The 11,574-nt window shown below is 37.5% G+C and overlaps 1 pseudogene; it reads left to right on the top strand.

The window, feature by feature from the left end:
* LOC108995541 lies at positions 1-10,853 on the top strand (annotated as a pseudogene).
* Positions 10,854-11,574: the final 721 nt, after the last annotated feature.

The raw sequence follows: 11,574 nt of genomic DNA, 5'->3' as shown, positions 1-11,574 counted from the left end.
ATGAACCTGCTTCTGCTCCTATTCACGATGACGATCTTCTTCATCCTCTTGAAACTCCTGCAGTTAGTTTTATGGTTGTCGTGGAGACTCCAAGACCATTTCAGCAGGCAAGGCATACAAGGCCCTCCCTACCGTCCTGTTGTCGGAAACATGCTGGAGATTCGCCGGATGCTTGCCGAAGCTCAGTCGAAGGCCATGTCTTGGAACAACCATGACGTCCTTCACCAGCTGACTCCGTACCATCCCGAGTGGTCGGCTGTGTATGGGAAGACGTTTCTATATTGGTTTAGGTCTAAGCCCAGGCAGGCTATCGACGATCTTGACATGATCAAGGAGGTCCTCGTGGACACCAGTGGATCATTTGAGAAGATTGACTTTACCCGTCCGATTAAGATGTTCTTTGGACAAGGAATATTTGCATTGAAGGGTGAGTGATGGAGCCTTCACAGAAGAGTCGCAAACCAAGCTTTTAAGATGGAGAAAGTTAAGGTAATTTTTCAATACCAATACTACTCTTCGTATTCGTTTTCATTTCATCTTTTTTTCAACTAAAACTGTAGAAAGTTAAGGTAATTTATGCTTTGTATATTCATTTAATGTTAGAGTCCCAACAAAAACTGTAGAAGCGCGTAAGTCATTCAATCTAATTGTAGTTATGATAAGAAAGATCAAGTGGTACAGCTACAAATAGATTTCACAAAAGGGCTTAAAATTTGTGAATGAATGATATATATATACATCCATTCGTAGGCTTTTGCCCACTAAGAATAACAGAGAGAGGTGGAGGCTTGAGAAGGAATCACGAAAATCAATCCAGATGTTGATAGAGAGCATTAATAGAAAGGGGAAAGAAAGTTCAAGAAATTTACTTGGTCTTTTGATATCTTCTCATAAGGATCACTATGGTGAAGAAGAGAAACTAGATGTGTCGGAATTCATAGATGAATGTAAGAGTTTCTACTTTGCAGGAAAGGAAACAAGTGCTAATCTTTTGACTTGGGCACTCGTCCTTCTAGCATCACATCAAGAATGGCAAAGTAAGGCACGGGAATAAGTCTTCAAGGTTTTTGGAGATAATCTACATCCCACAGCTGAGAATTTAATCGACCTTAAGCCAGTGAGTTCAATTAGAAGATAGAATGACATTATGTAAATCAAAGAAAATGTTTGAATGGATAATTACAGTGAATCTTAGTATACGATAATTGTAACGCCCCGTTTCCGGAGGTCTGGAGAGTTAACTCTTAATACTTAAAATCAACTTAAATAATACAACTATAAAGTCCAGAAAATCCCATAAAATATTAATCCATTTAATCAATCCAAATATCTAAGTTCCTCCATGGAGATAGTAAAGAAAATCTCAATAACATAAATAAAAACTCTCCAAAACTCAAAATTATCCTTAACTCCACAAATCAAAATACTCGAAAAATAAAATCAGTTTACTAACAACGACTTTCAAATAAACACTTGTACCCTCAGACATTTATTCCACTTTGATCATCACAACTTGCTAAAACTTCCTACTCTTGTTCAACAATTGAACCATCAAAATTATCTAAAAAATATATGGAAATAAGGGATGAGTTATCAACAACTCAGTAGGCAGAGAACATATACCAATGTATAAACATGAGCATTTACAGAAATCAGAATGCAGAACAAAACATTTTTATTTTCAGAGTGCTAAAGCAAAACATGTTATCAAGATTTAGAAATAATTTCATTCAAAATATTCTTTGGCATAGCATAAATGATCATCATCATCATCAGAACATCATATCAGAACAGAGGCCATGTATAACCCCCGTGGTAGGGTTGTGCATCTGCGGATAGCCAAGCAGAACATAAAACACTATGTCACCAATGTGTGCACTCAAAATAGAGACCACTATTATAACCCGTGGCAGGGCCATATCCACTATTATTACCCGTAGTTGGGCCGTGTCCACTATTATTACCTGTGGTTGGGCTGTATCCATTATTGTAACCCGTGGTTGGGCCGTTTGCCACTATTATCACCTGTGGCAGGGCCGTAACTGAACAGAGCAGCAACAAAATCAAATTCAGAATCAGAGAGTCATGTCAAAGATTTTTAGAAATCACGTCTTATCCAAACAGAGTATTGAACAAAATTTTTGAAACAGAACAAAATCATATCACAACATAATTTATGCACAAATTTCATATTCGCTCTCTTTTTCAAAGTTCAGAAACAGAATGTCATATGGGTGATTCAAAACAGGTCGTGGACCAAGTGATCCAAGGCTGTCCTAACTGGAGCTTAGGTGGTTGCCTCATATCAGATGCCAAAGCTGTTCTAATCCCAGCTGCTGATTGGTCTATCTCTCATGTATATCGGGAAGCTAACATGGCAGCTCACAAGCTTGCCCAAGCGGCACTTGAATGCACTGAAGATCTTTATGGCATCGAAATATGCCCCCCTTGTATCCTTCAGGTGGTTACTGAGGAAATGAGGCATTGATCCTCTCTTATCCCTTGTAATACTGGTTCATCTTGTATGTGGTTGGTTTGATTAATGAGATCAGTTTATTATCAAAAAAAAAAAAAGAAACAGAATGTCATAAATAAGCTCATGTCTACACCAGTCATGACAGAAAATACTTTCTTCTTATACAGAATCTCATGAGTAATGCAGAACAAATAACTGAGGTAGTTCAAATTTCTTTCCATAATCAGATATGTATATTTTCCAAAAATAACCTCAGCTCATTTTATTTTAATGTAAAGTCTAGCATAGGAACCCCGCTTACCTGGACTTCTTAGCTTTTTTTCATAATTTTCCTCAAAATGTCGAACAATTAACAATCGTCACCTATAAAATAATCAAGTAATTCCCGTAAATTTCCAATCAACCACTTATCTCGATGTTTAATCCTAAGCTTCTAAAATAACCTATTTAATTCCTCAAAACCTAAAATTTCAAATCATCACTTATGATTTAATAACTATGACTAAAACATTTAAAAATCAGACCTATTTATTAATGAAAACAACTTATGAAGTTTAATACTGAATAATACAATTATCCCACAATATTTTAAAATAAATCATAACTATTTTTAAATAGATTAAATCATATCTAAAATGTAAAAATAACATTACACCAATATTATTTACTTTAAAAATAAAACTTTACTTAATAACATGTTAAAATAATTTTCTGTAATCATAATTAAAAAACAGTGTACTAATACATAATAAAAGTTTTAAAGCCCATTAATATAACATGTAATAAAAGGTATTACGGTAATTTTATTTAATTCTTTGAAAACTAACAAAAACCTACGTAAATTTACGAACATAACACGCACGGCAGGGCTTACTCACGGAGGAAATCAAGCAGCAGCGTGCGACGTAGGCGAGGGGCTAGGCAGACGGTGGTGATCTCAGTGGAGCACTGGACGCGAGAGAGAGAGAGAGAGAGAGAGAGAGAGAGAGAGAGACCAACGAATGCGGAAAAAAAAATGAAAGACCTAGTGTAAGCCGAGAGAGTGTAACACAGAGGTGCTGTCGGTGGCTTACCGAGCGGGATGCGGTGAATAGGAAGGGCGTGGAGTGACCGTCAGAGTTCTCTGTGCTGGTGGTAACGACGTGGAAGTGCTGGCACCATGTGTGGTGGCTTCAAACGACAAGTGCACCGGGTTGGGTTGCTCTGTTTTCAGTGGCTAAAATAGGGGACAATGAGACCATGTGGGGTACGGTGATGCAAGGCAGAATTGTGGACGAGTTGTGGTGTTGCACCAAGGCTAAACAGTGGCAATCACGGTGGTTTTATTCTGGGCGGTTTGTTTTCGTACAGTGGGGCATGGGTTCACTGTAATGACCTTGGCGGCTTCATGCATGGAGGCTGAGGGAAAGACAGGTTAAAGATGGTGACTGTGGTGTACGGCAGAAGAGCCGCGATCTGTGGAGATGCAGTGCATGGGTTGCGTCGGTTTCGTTTGAGCTGGGCACGGAGGTTGCTGATGGCAGCAGTATGGACGACGAAGGGTTGGCTTACGATTCTAAGGTGGTACGGCGGCTTGTGTTTGGGTAGTAGTTTTACTAGCATGGAATAACATGTGTCTATAAATATAATGTGAAAACCCTAGAGATAAGAGAGACGTGTGTGCAGATGGAAGGTTGTGTTGTGTTTGTGCATGGAGTGGACGGAAGCACTAACTAGTGAAAGAGAAATATAGACGAAAAGGATCAAACGTGCGGAAAAAAGAAGAAAAAAAAATAACGTGCGAAGAAACTAAAATAAAATAAAATGAACTAAAAATAAAATTTGATCATGATTGGATCCGGGTGTTACAATAATTTTTCTGGATCCTTATTTATTCATGATTATGCATTAACCACCCATGCACCAAAATATGACTAAGCTGCTGCTAACAATGACTGAGAACTAGTAGTTTTAAGATAGACATTATACATTATTACTTGTATCATGATTATGCATATTTTCATCACTCGAATAATTTAGCATTAAATGGATGGCAAACTAAGCTCAACCATGAAATAGTGTGAATCTCTTGTTGTTTTCTCAACAGGTGCATATGATAATGAATGAAGCACTTCGCCTCAACCCTGTGGCTGCAATCATGTTTTAGCAAACAACCATATGAGTTAAGCTAGGGAAACTCGACATTCCAACACGAACACAACTCTGTTTGCTCATGACAACTGTCCATCATGATACTGAGATATGGGGAAAAGATGCACATAAATTCAATCCATTGAATTTTCAAAGTCTCAAAAGCATTTAGCCTAGTATTTTCCGTTTGGGTTAGGACCTAGAATCTGTGCAGGTCAGAATGTAGCCCTGGTTGAGACAAAAGTGGCACTAGCTATGATCGTCCGACAATATTCTTTTACCATGTCACCAACTTATGTTCATGCGCCGATGATCTTGATGACCTGCAACCTTAACATGGTGCACAACTCCTCTTTAGGAGGATAATGCCTAAAAGTTGTAGCCTCAAAATGGAGTAGCACAACTCCCGTTTTGCAGGATAATTGACTAAAGGTTGCAGCCTCTTTGCGTGCATGCTACAACATATGTTCATGACTCAATTTGGAAATTTTTGTGTGTATGTGTTTGTTTTTTATTTCCTAAAATACTGTTTGTTGCTTTATGAGGTCGGATGTTATGTGTTGAAAATAAATGGATATTTCTAAATAGTTGTGAAAGTTTTTGGAGATAAGCTCTTTTAAAAATCCTATAAAAGTGGTGGGACTTGTTGAGAGTACCATGCAAAATTTATTATGGATTTTATGGAGGGTGTTTGAAATATTTTTATTAAAAATAACTTAATAATCACCATGTGGTGGTGGTCACCACGAGGCAGCCATGATCCTACTGCCAACGATGGGGGTCGCTCCGTGATGGACGTAGATCATCGTTCAATAAAACTTTTTATGTTATAATTTTTAAGGAAAATGATATCTATATTTACAATTGTACTTACATAATAACCTTACGTGCTGATGTGTCAACTATTGAAAATGGCGAGAATTTTAAAATTCTAAATTTGAAATTGAAAATAAAAAAAGAAAATACTAATAAAATGGAGTTGCCACTCTGTATATATAATAATGTGTAAAATTATGCGTACATGTAGCACTACTCATTTGAGTTTCTTGAAATTTCAGTTAATGAAACGTCTATGCATTAAAACCAAGCCTCATGGTGTTGCTGAGTCCTGAATCATGCTAGGATTAACTGGTTCCATCATGTAGACTAAAGCCGATGATGTTGTTGGCTTTGATGAACAAAATTATACATGGTTTGCAATATATTTTTCATCTCCCTTATCCAAGCAACTCCTTCCTTCTTGACATACCTCTATAGAAATTAATCCCTACTCTCTCTCTCTGTCTTTGAGTTCGGCCTGAATCTTCATGTCCCTCTTTTAGTGATTTTCCTAGTCTTCCTTTTGAAGTTTGCAAGGAGTTTGAGGCCTCGGCTATTGTCTAATCATCGCTGACCCAGCAAATATCCGGCAACTACGCGAAAGTTCAATCGAAGCTAATCATTGCCATTAACCACAACATTCTCCACTGTGTTGCTCCTTTTTACTTAAGTGGTTGGGCTTGAACTAGAAGAGGTTCTATACTGGTTCAGATCGAATCCGAGCCTGGCAATATTTGACGCAGATCTAAATCAAGGAAGTCCTTCTAAGGTTCTAAATATGATCGGGTCTTCAAAAGAAAAGTATTAGGTATAGATACAAATCTTATATAAAAAAGTCTACACATTGTTATTTAATGTAATGCGTTAAATTTATTTTACAACAAAAAGAGTTTTACAATCTTATGGATTAATTATGTAACACCCGGGTCTAGCATGGAGCTTGCATTCAACATTTTATTAATATTATTATCTTATTTTTTCTCCCAACCGTTTCTCTTCTCACTCATTCGTTCCTGCCCACGTACAAGAAGTTCCCCATGTCGAGCCAGGGCAACTGCATGGTAACCGCTACCCCCATGCACGTAACCACCCTTTCCTATGTGCTCCTTTGATACCAGGCATTTCAGTTTCTCAATACACTTCACCTTGTAGATCGATGCTCTCTAACTCTATTTTTCTATCTTCTCCGCACCAAGTCGCAAGGCACCTGGAAACCCACCATGAACCAGTTGCTGCCGACGTGAACCCGAGATACCCACCAACCTTCTCGACTAAAGCCACCAGTACAGCCACGAAACTCAAGCCCGTGTGCGTTCAACTGAATGAAAACCATGCCCGTGGGGGTTTTTCCCCTGCACGACGGAAGCCACCAACAATTGCCTAACCCCACGTGAAACCATAAGCCACTGCAGTCCAGCCCCTGTTTCAAGCACTAAAAATAGAGCAAAAACCATACCCACTTCCACACCAAAACCAGCCCTTGTTTCACCGTTCAGACCACCAAGTTCTGCGGGTTAGCCACTGCCATCGTCGATTATGCACCCCCCAACCCCAAGTTGCCTCTCAGAGTACTCACAATCCCACCCCCATTTTCTACCATCAGCACCGTAAGCCTCCCTCTCTCTCTCTCTCTCTCTCTCTCTCTCTCTCTCTCTCATTAGTCACACTCTCTCTCTCTCTGTCTATCAGTGACCCGTCGTTGCAAGCACCATTGTCCACCACACCCAAACCCGTCATGGCTCCTTCGCGCTCAGTGATTTGTGGTTGCCCTAGGTCTCACGTTGGTTCCTCCCGTAAGCCATTGTTTCTCTCTAGTGTTTTAAACTTTTAGTTCCAATTTTTCACATACAAGTTTTCCTCAATACCAAAATGCCCTTATTTTTCATTTGGGTTTGGCTTGTTTTGTTTACGCAATGGTTTTTATATTTTAAGTGGGCTCATTTTATTTTAAAATTGTCCAGAAACTTTATTTTTTTTATAGCAAATATTTAAGGGATTTAAATTATATTATTAAGCATTAATTTTTATAATTTAATTTTAGAAGTGAACAGTAACAGTGTAATGTTATTTTGAACACTATAATTCTAATCTAGTTTATTTTTTATTAAATGAAATTTTATTATTTACTGTAATAGATTTTTGGGTATAATTATATTATTTAGTATAAAATTTTTGTAGTTTGATTTCACTAGTAAATAAGTTAGCTTTTTAATGTTTTAGTCGAAGTTATTAAATGGACTTTGATGATCTTAGAAAGTGATATTGTATTTTGGGATTATAAGAATTTTAGGTTTTGAGGAATTAAAATAGGTTACTTTAGAAGCTTAGGTTTAAATATTGAAATACATGTTCGATTGGAAATTTACGAGTATTATATGATTATTTTATAGGTGACGATTAATAATTGTTCGGAATTGTAGAGAAAATATTTAAAAGATTAGGAAGTCCAGGTAAGCGGGATTCATATACTAGTTTTGCATAAAAGAAATGAAATGAGGTTGACTTTGAAAATATGCATGTTTATTTTTGAAAAGAAATATGAAAACGACCTCAAATGTTTGTTCTACATATACATAAATTCTATATAAGAGAATATTTTCTGTCATGACTAGTGTAGACATGAGTTAATTTTGTGCATTCTGTTGCTGAATTATGCAAAAAGAGCGAATATAAAAATCTAAAAGTTTTTGCTATGAATAAATGAAGATGTTTTTATTCTATTTATTTCGAACATGTGAAATGATTTGTAACTATTCAATATTTTGTTTTGATATGATGTGTAATCTGAAAACTTTGGCATGAAGTTCTGATTTTGTATCTGAATGTGATCTAGTTCTGATGATGTTCCGTTCTATTTTTGTTAAGGCTCAGCCACAGGTATAATGGTGGTTTATAACCATACCATGTGGGTGAAACATGGTATATGGCCCAACTATGGGTATAATGGTGATTTATAACCCTACCACGGGGATAAAACATGGTATACGGCCCAGTCACGGGTATAATGGTGGTTTATAACCATACCATGGGGGTTAAATATGGTATTTGTCTCAATGTGATGCTATGAGATGATGTGAATATAATGTTTCAGTTTGGATTTGCCAAAGGATTTTCTTTTTGGTAACAAATTTGTTTTTCTGAAAATTTCGTTCTGATATTGTGTACCAGGTTTTGTTTATACATTCTAAAAGTAAATATGTTGTTTCTGTATTTTGAATGTAAATGTGTTGTTCTACATTCCTAACTTTATAAATGCTCATGTTTACATGCTAGTATATACTCTTTGCTTACTGAGTTGTTGATAACTCTCCCCTTATCTCCACAGTATTTTTTAGATATTTTGATGGTTCAGCTGAGGATCAAGATTATGAGACATTGGGTGAGATGATTTAAGTATAGTGGTTTAAGCATAGGAGTTTTTTTATGAGTATTGTCGATTTTTATGAAGAAATTTTATTGTGTTATGATGACTTGGCATTTTGAAAAATTGGTTATATTGAGGAAATTAGATTGAATCGAATTTTCTGTATGATATTGGGAATTTGGAGTCTATTTTTATATTGTTGAAATGTAAGTTTAAGTGTTAGGAAGTAACTCTCCAACCCGTACAAGACGGGGGCGTTACAAATTATATTAAACTATGTCAATATGGAAACTTCCCAATGTAAGTGCTAGGGATAAAATGTGCATGCAAGGCCCAGCCAACTGGATGACCATCATCAAGACGAAGAGGGAAGAGATGGGAAAGGCAAGAAAAGACAAGGATTGTAGCGAGGAAAGTAAAGCCAGTCACGTAAAGGGGAAAGGTGGAAGGGACATAAAGCTAACATCTCACCAACTACTCCCTAAAGGCCTTAATAAAATGGTTTTCCTACCAAAGACAAGGGGACTTAAGGATGACCTTTCGTGGCCTTCTTGGAAGGCTTCTTTTACCTCAACCCAAGAGACTCTAGAGACATTATCTTCTCTATGCAAAAGGGTCATCGACCTCCATTGTACTCTAAGATATGAGAGACTGTAAAATCACCCGTTATGGTGGATTTGCCCTCCAAACAATTCGTGGACATAGGTTTTGTACTGAACCACGTAGATTTGTGTCTCTCGCTTATTTACATTTCATTTATTATATAGTTCCGTAGATGCACTCAAGCACACCATATCTTTGCATGAGTCATTATCGTGGGCCGAGGATGGCTCCTCCTTCCTTTACGACCTGTAGAAAAATAGGGATCAATAATTGGCACCTTTTATGGGATCAACTTATTCTTTGCAAAGAAAATGGAGGAAGGATGATTCCCTAATGCACGAGATTGTCTCCAAAGAATAAGTAGATAAGTGCCTCTACTTTTTGTCTACTATTCTTGTTAGGCTAGCTACGTCAAAAAAAAAAAAAAAACAGTGCCCCATGAGTGCATGGCATGCACTGCGCACATGGAGAGTGCACAGTGCATGCCATGTAACATGTGCATCAAGGGTCTATGCACCCTTGGGTCATGCCATGCACTAAGTTCGACTGCCGCAATCGAATATCCAGACAAACCAGACGAGACACGGAAACCTAGCTTGCTTGTGGTGAAACAAAGTAGCTGTTAGTAACATCTAGCCTATCGACCATTTCTCTTGACATCTGTGCACCCTTCATGTTTTGTGGCGGACACACTACGAGTGTTGAAAACTAGCGGGTAAATCTCTTGCACGTTAAATGCTCACAAGCGGTAGTATGGGGGCATGGGTAGCTATGGGCCCATAATGAGAAGCGAAAGAAACCGGTGACAGTAGTTTCTATCGCCATTGGGTCTCGCCATGAATGCACAATAGCCTTGTTTTCTACCTGGATGAAGTAAGTCTGGGTCCTGCAATGAGCACCCCTATAGCACAAAGGGATTATAGGGCAGCCACCCTGCTTGGAGGAGATACCGCGACAGCAGAGTCCCCCATAAGTCGCTGACCGTAAACAGCAAACTATGCTCAGCCATAAAATAGTGTGACTGTCTTTTTGTTTTCTTAACAAGTGGGTATGATACTGAATGAAGCACTTCACCTCTACCATGTGGCTTCATTCGTGTTCCAGCAAACAACCAAACGAGTTAAGCTAGGGAAACTTGACATTCCAACAGGAACACAACTTTCTTTGCTCATGACAGTTGTCCATCATGATACTGAGATATGGGAAAATGATGCACATAAATTCAATCCATTGAATTTTTCAGAGTCTCGAAAGCAAAATCTAGCTTTGGTTGCTGAGATAGGACCCAAAATTTGTGCCGGTCAGAATCTAGCTTTGGTTGAGACAAAGGTGGCACTTGCTATGATCGTCAAACAATATTCTTTTACCATGTCACCAACTTATGTTCCCGCGTCGATGATGTTGATGTCCCTTGAACCTCAATATGGTGCACAACTTCTGTTCAGGAGGATTAGTGCCTAAAACTTGCAGCCCCAACCTAGAATAGCAGAACTCCCATTTTGGAGGATAATTGCCTAAAGGTTGTAGCCTCTTTGCATGCATGCTACAATGTATGTTCATCACTTAATTTGGAAATGTTTGTGTGTATGTGTTTGTTTTTTATTTCCTCAAACACCATTTGTTGCTTTATGAGGTTGGATGTTATGTGTTGAAAATAAATGGATATTTGTAAATAGTTGCGTGAAAATATTTGGAGATAACGTTTTTAAAGTCAAATAAAAGTGATGGGAGTTATTGACAATTAGTAAGATTTTTTTGTGTTTTTATGGAGAGCAATACTACATAACCTCTCCAACCTCCACATACCATATTTTTTAAAATTTTAATATTTTTTAAAAATTGTTTTTGAGTTTATTCATTTTAAAATAATTTAATTTTTCTATTCATTATTCATATATTAAATATTTGATAAAAGAAAAAAATAATAAAAATTAAAAGAAAGTGTGATATGTGGAGGTTGTGTGAATAGTAGGAGATTGTGTATGAAATATTTGTTTATTAAAAATAACTTAACACTCACCCGTGGTGGTTGCCATCACGAGGCGGTCCTGATTCGACTGCCCACCATGGGGGTGGCTCTGAACCACCTCATGATGGCCGTAGATCATCTTTCAATAAAAGTTTTTGTTTAATAATTTTTGTGGAAAAAAACACGAGTCAATACAAACTTTCAAGAAAGCCA

This window comes from Juglans regia, chromosome 6 (genome assembly GCF_001411555.2).
Source record: "Juglans regia cultivar Chandler chromosome 6, Walnut 2.0, whole genome shotgun sequence".
In the NCBI taxonomy this organism is placed as follows: Eukaryota; Viridiplantae; Streptophyta; class Magnoliopsida; order Fagales; family Juglandaceae; genus Juglans; species Juglans regia.
The sequence above is the reverse complement of the archived record's forward strand: the minus strand, read 5'-3'. Positions and strand labels throughout refer to the sequence as shown.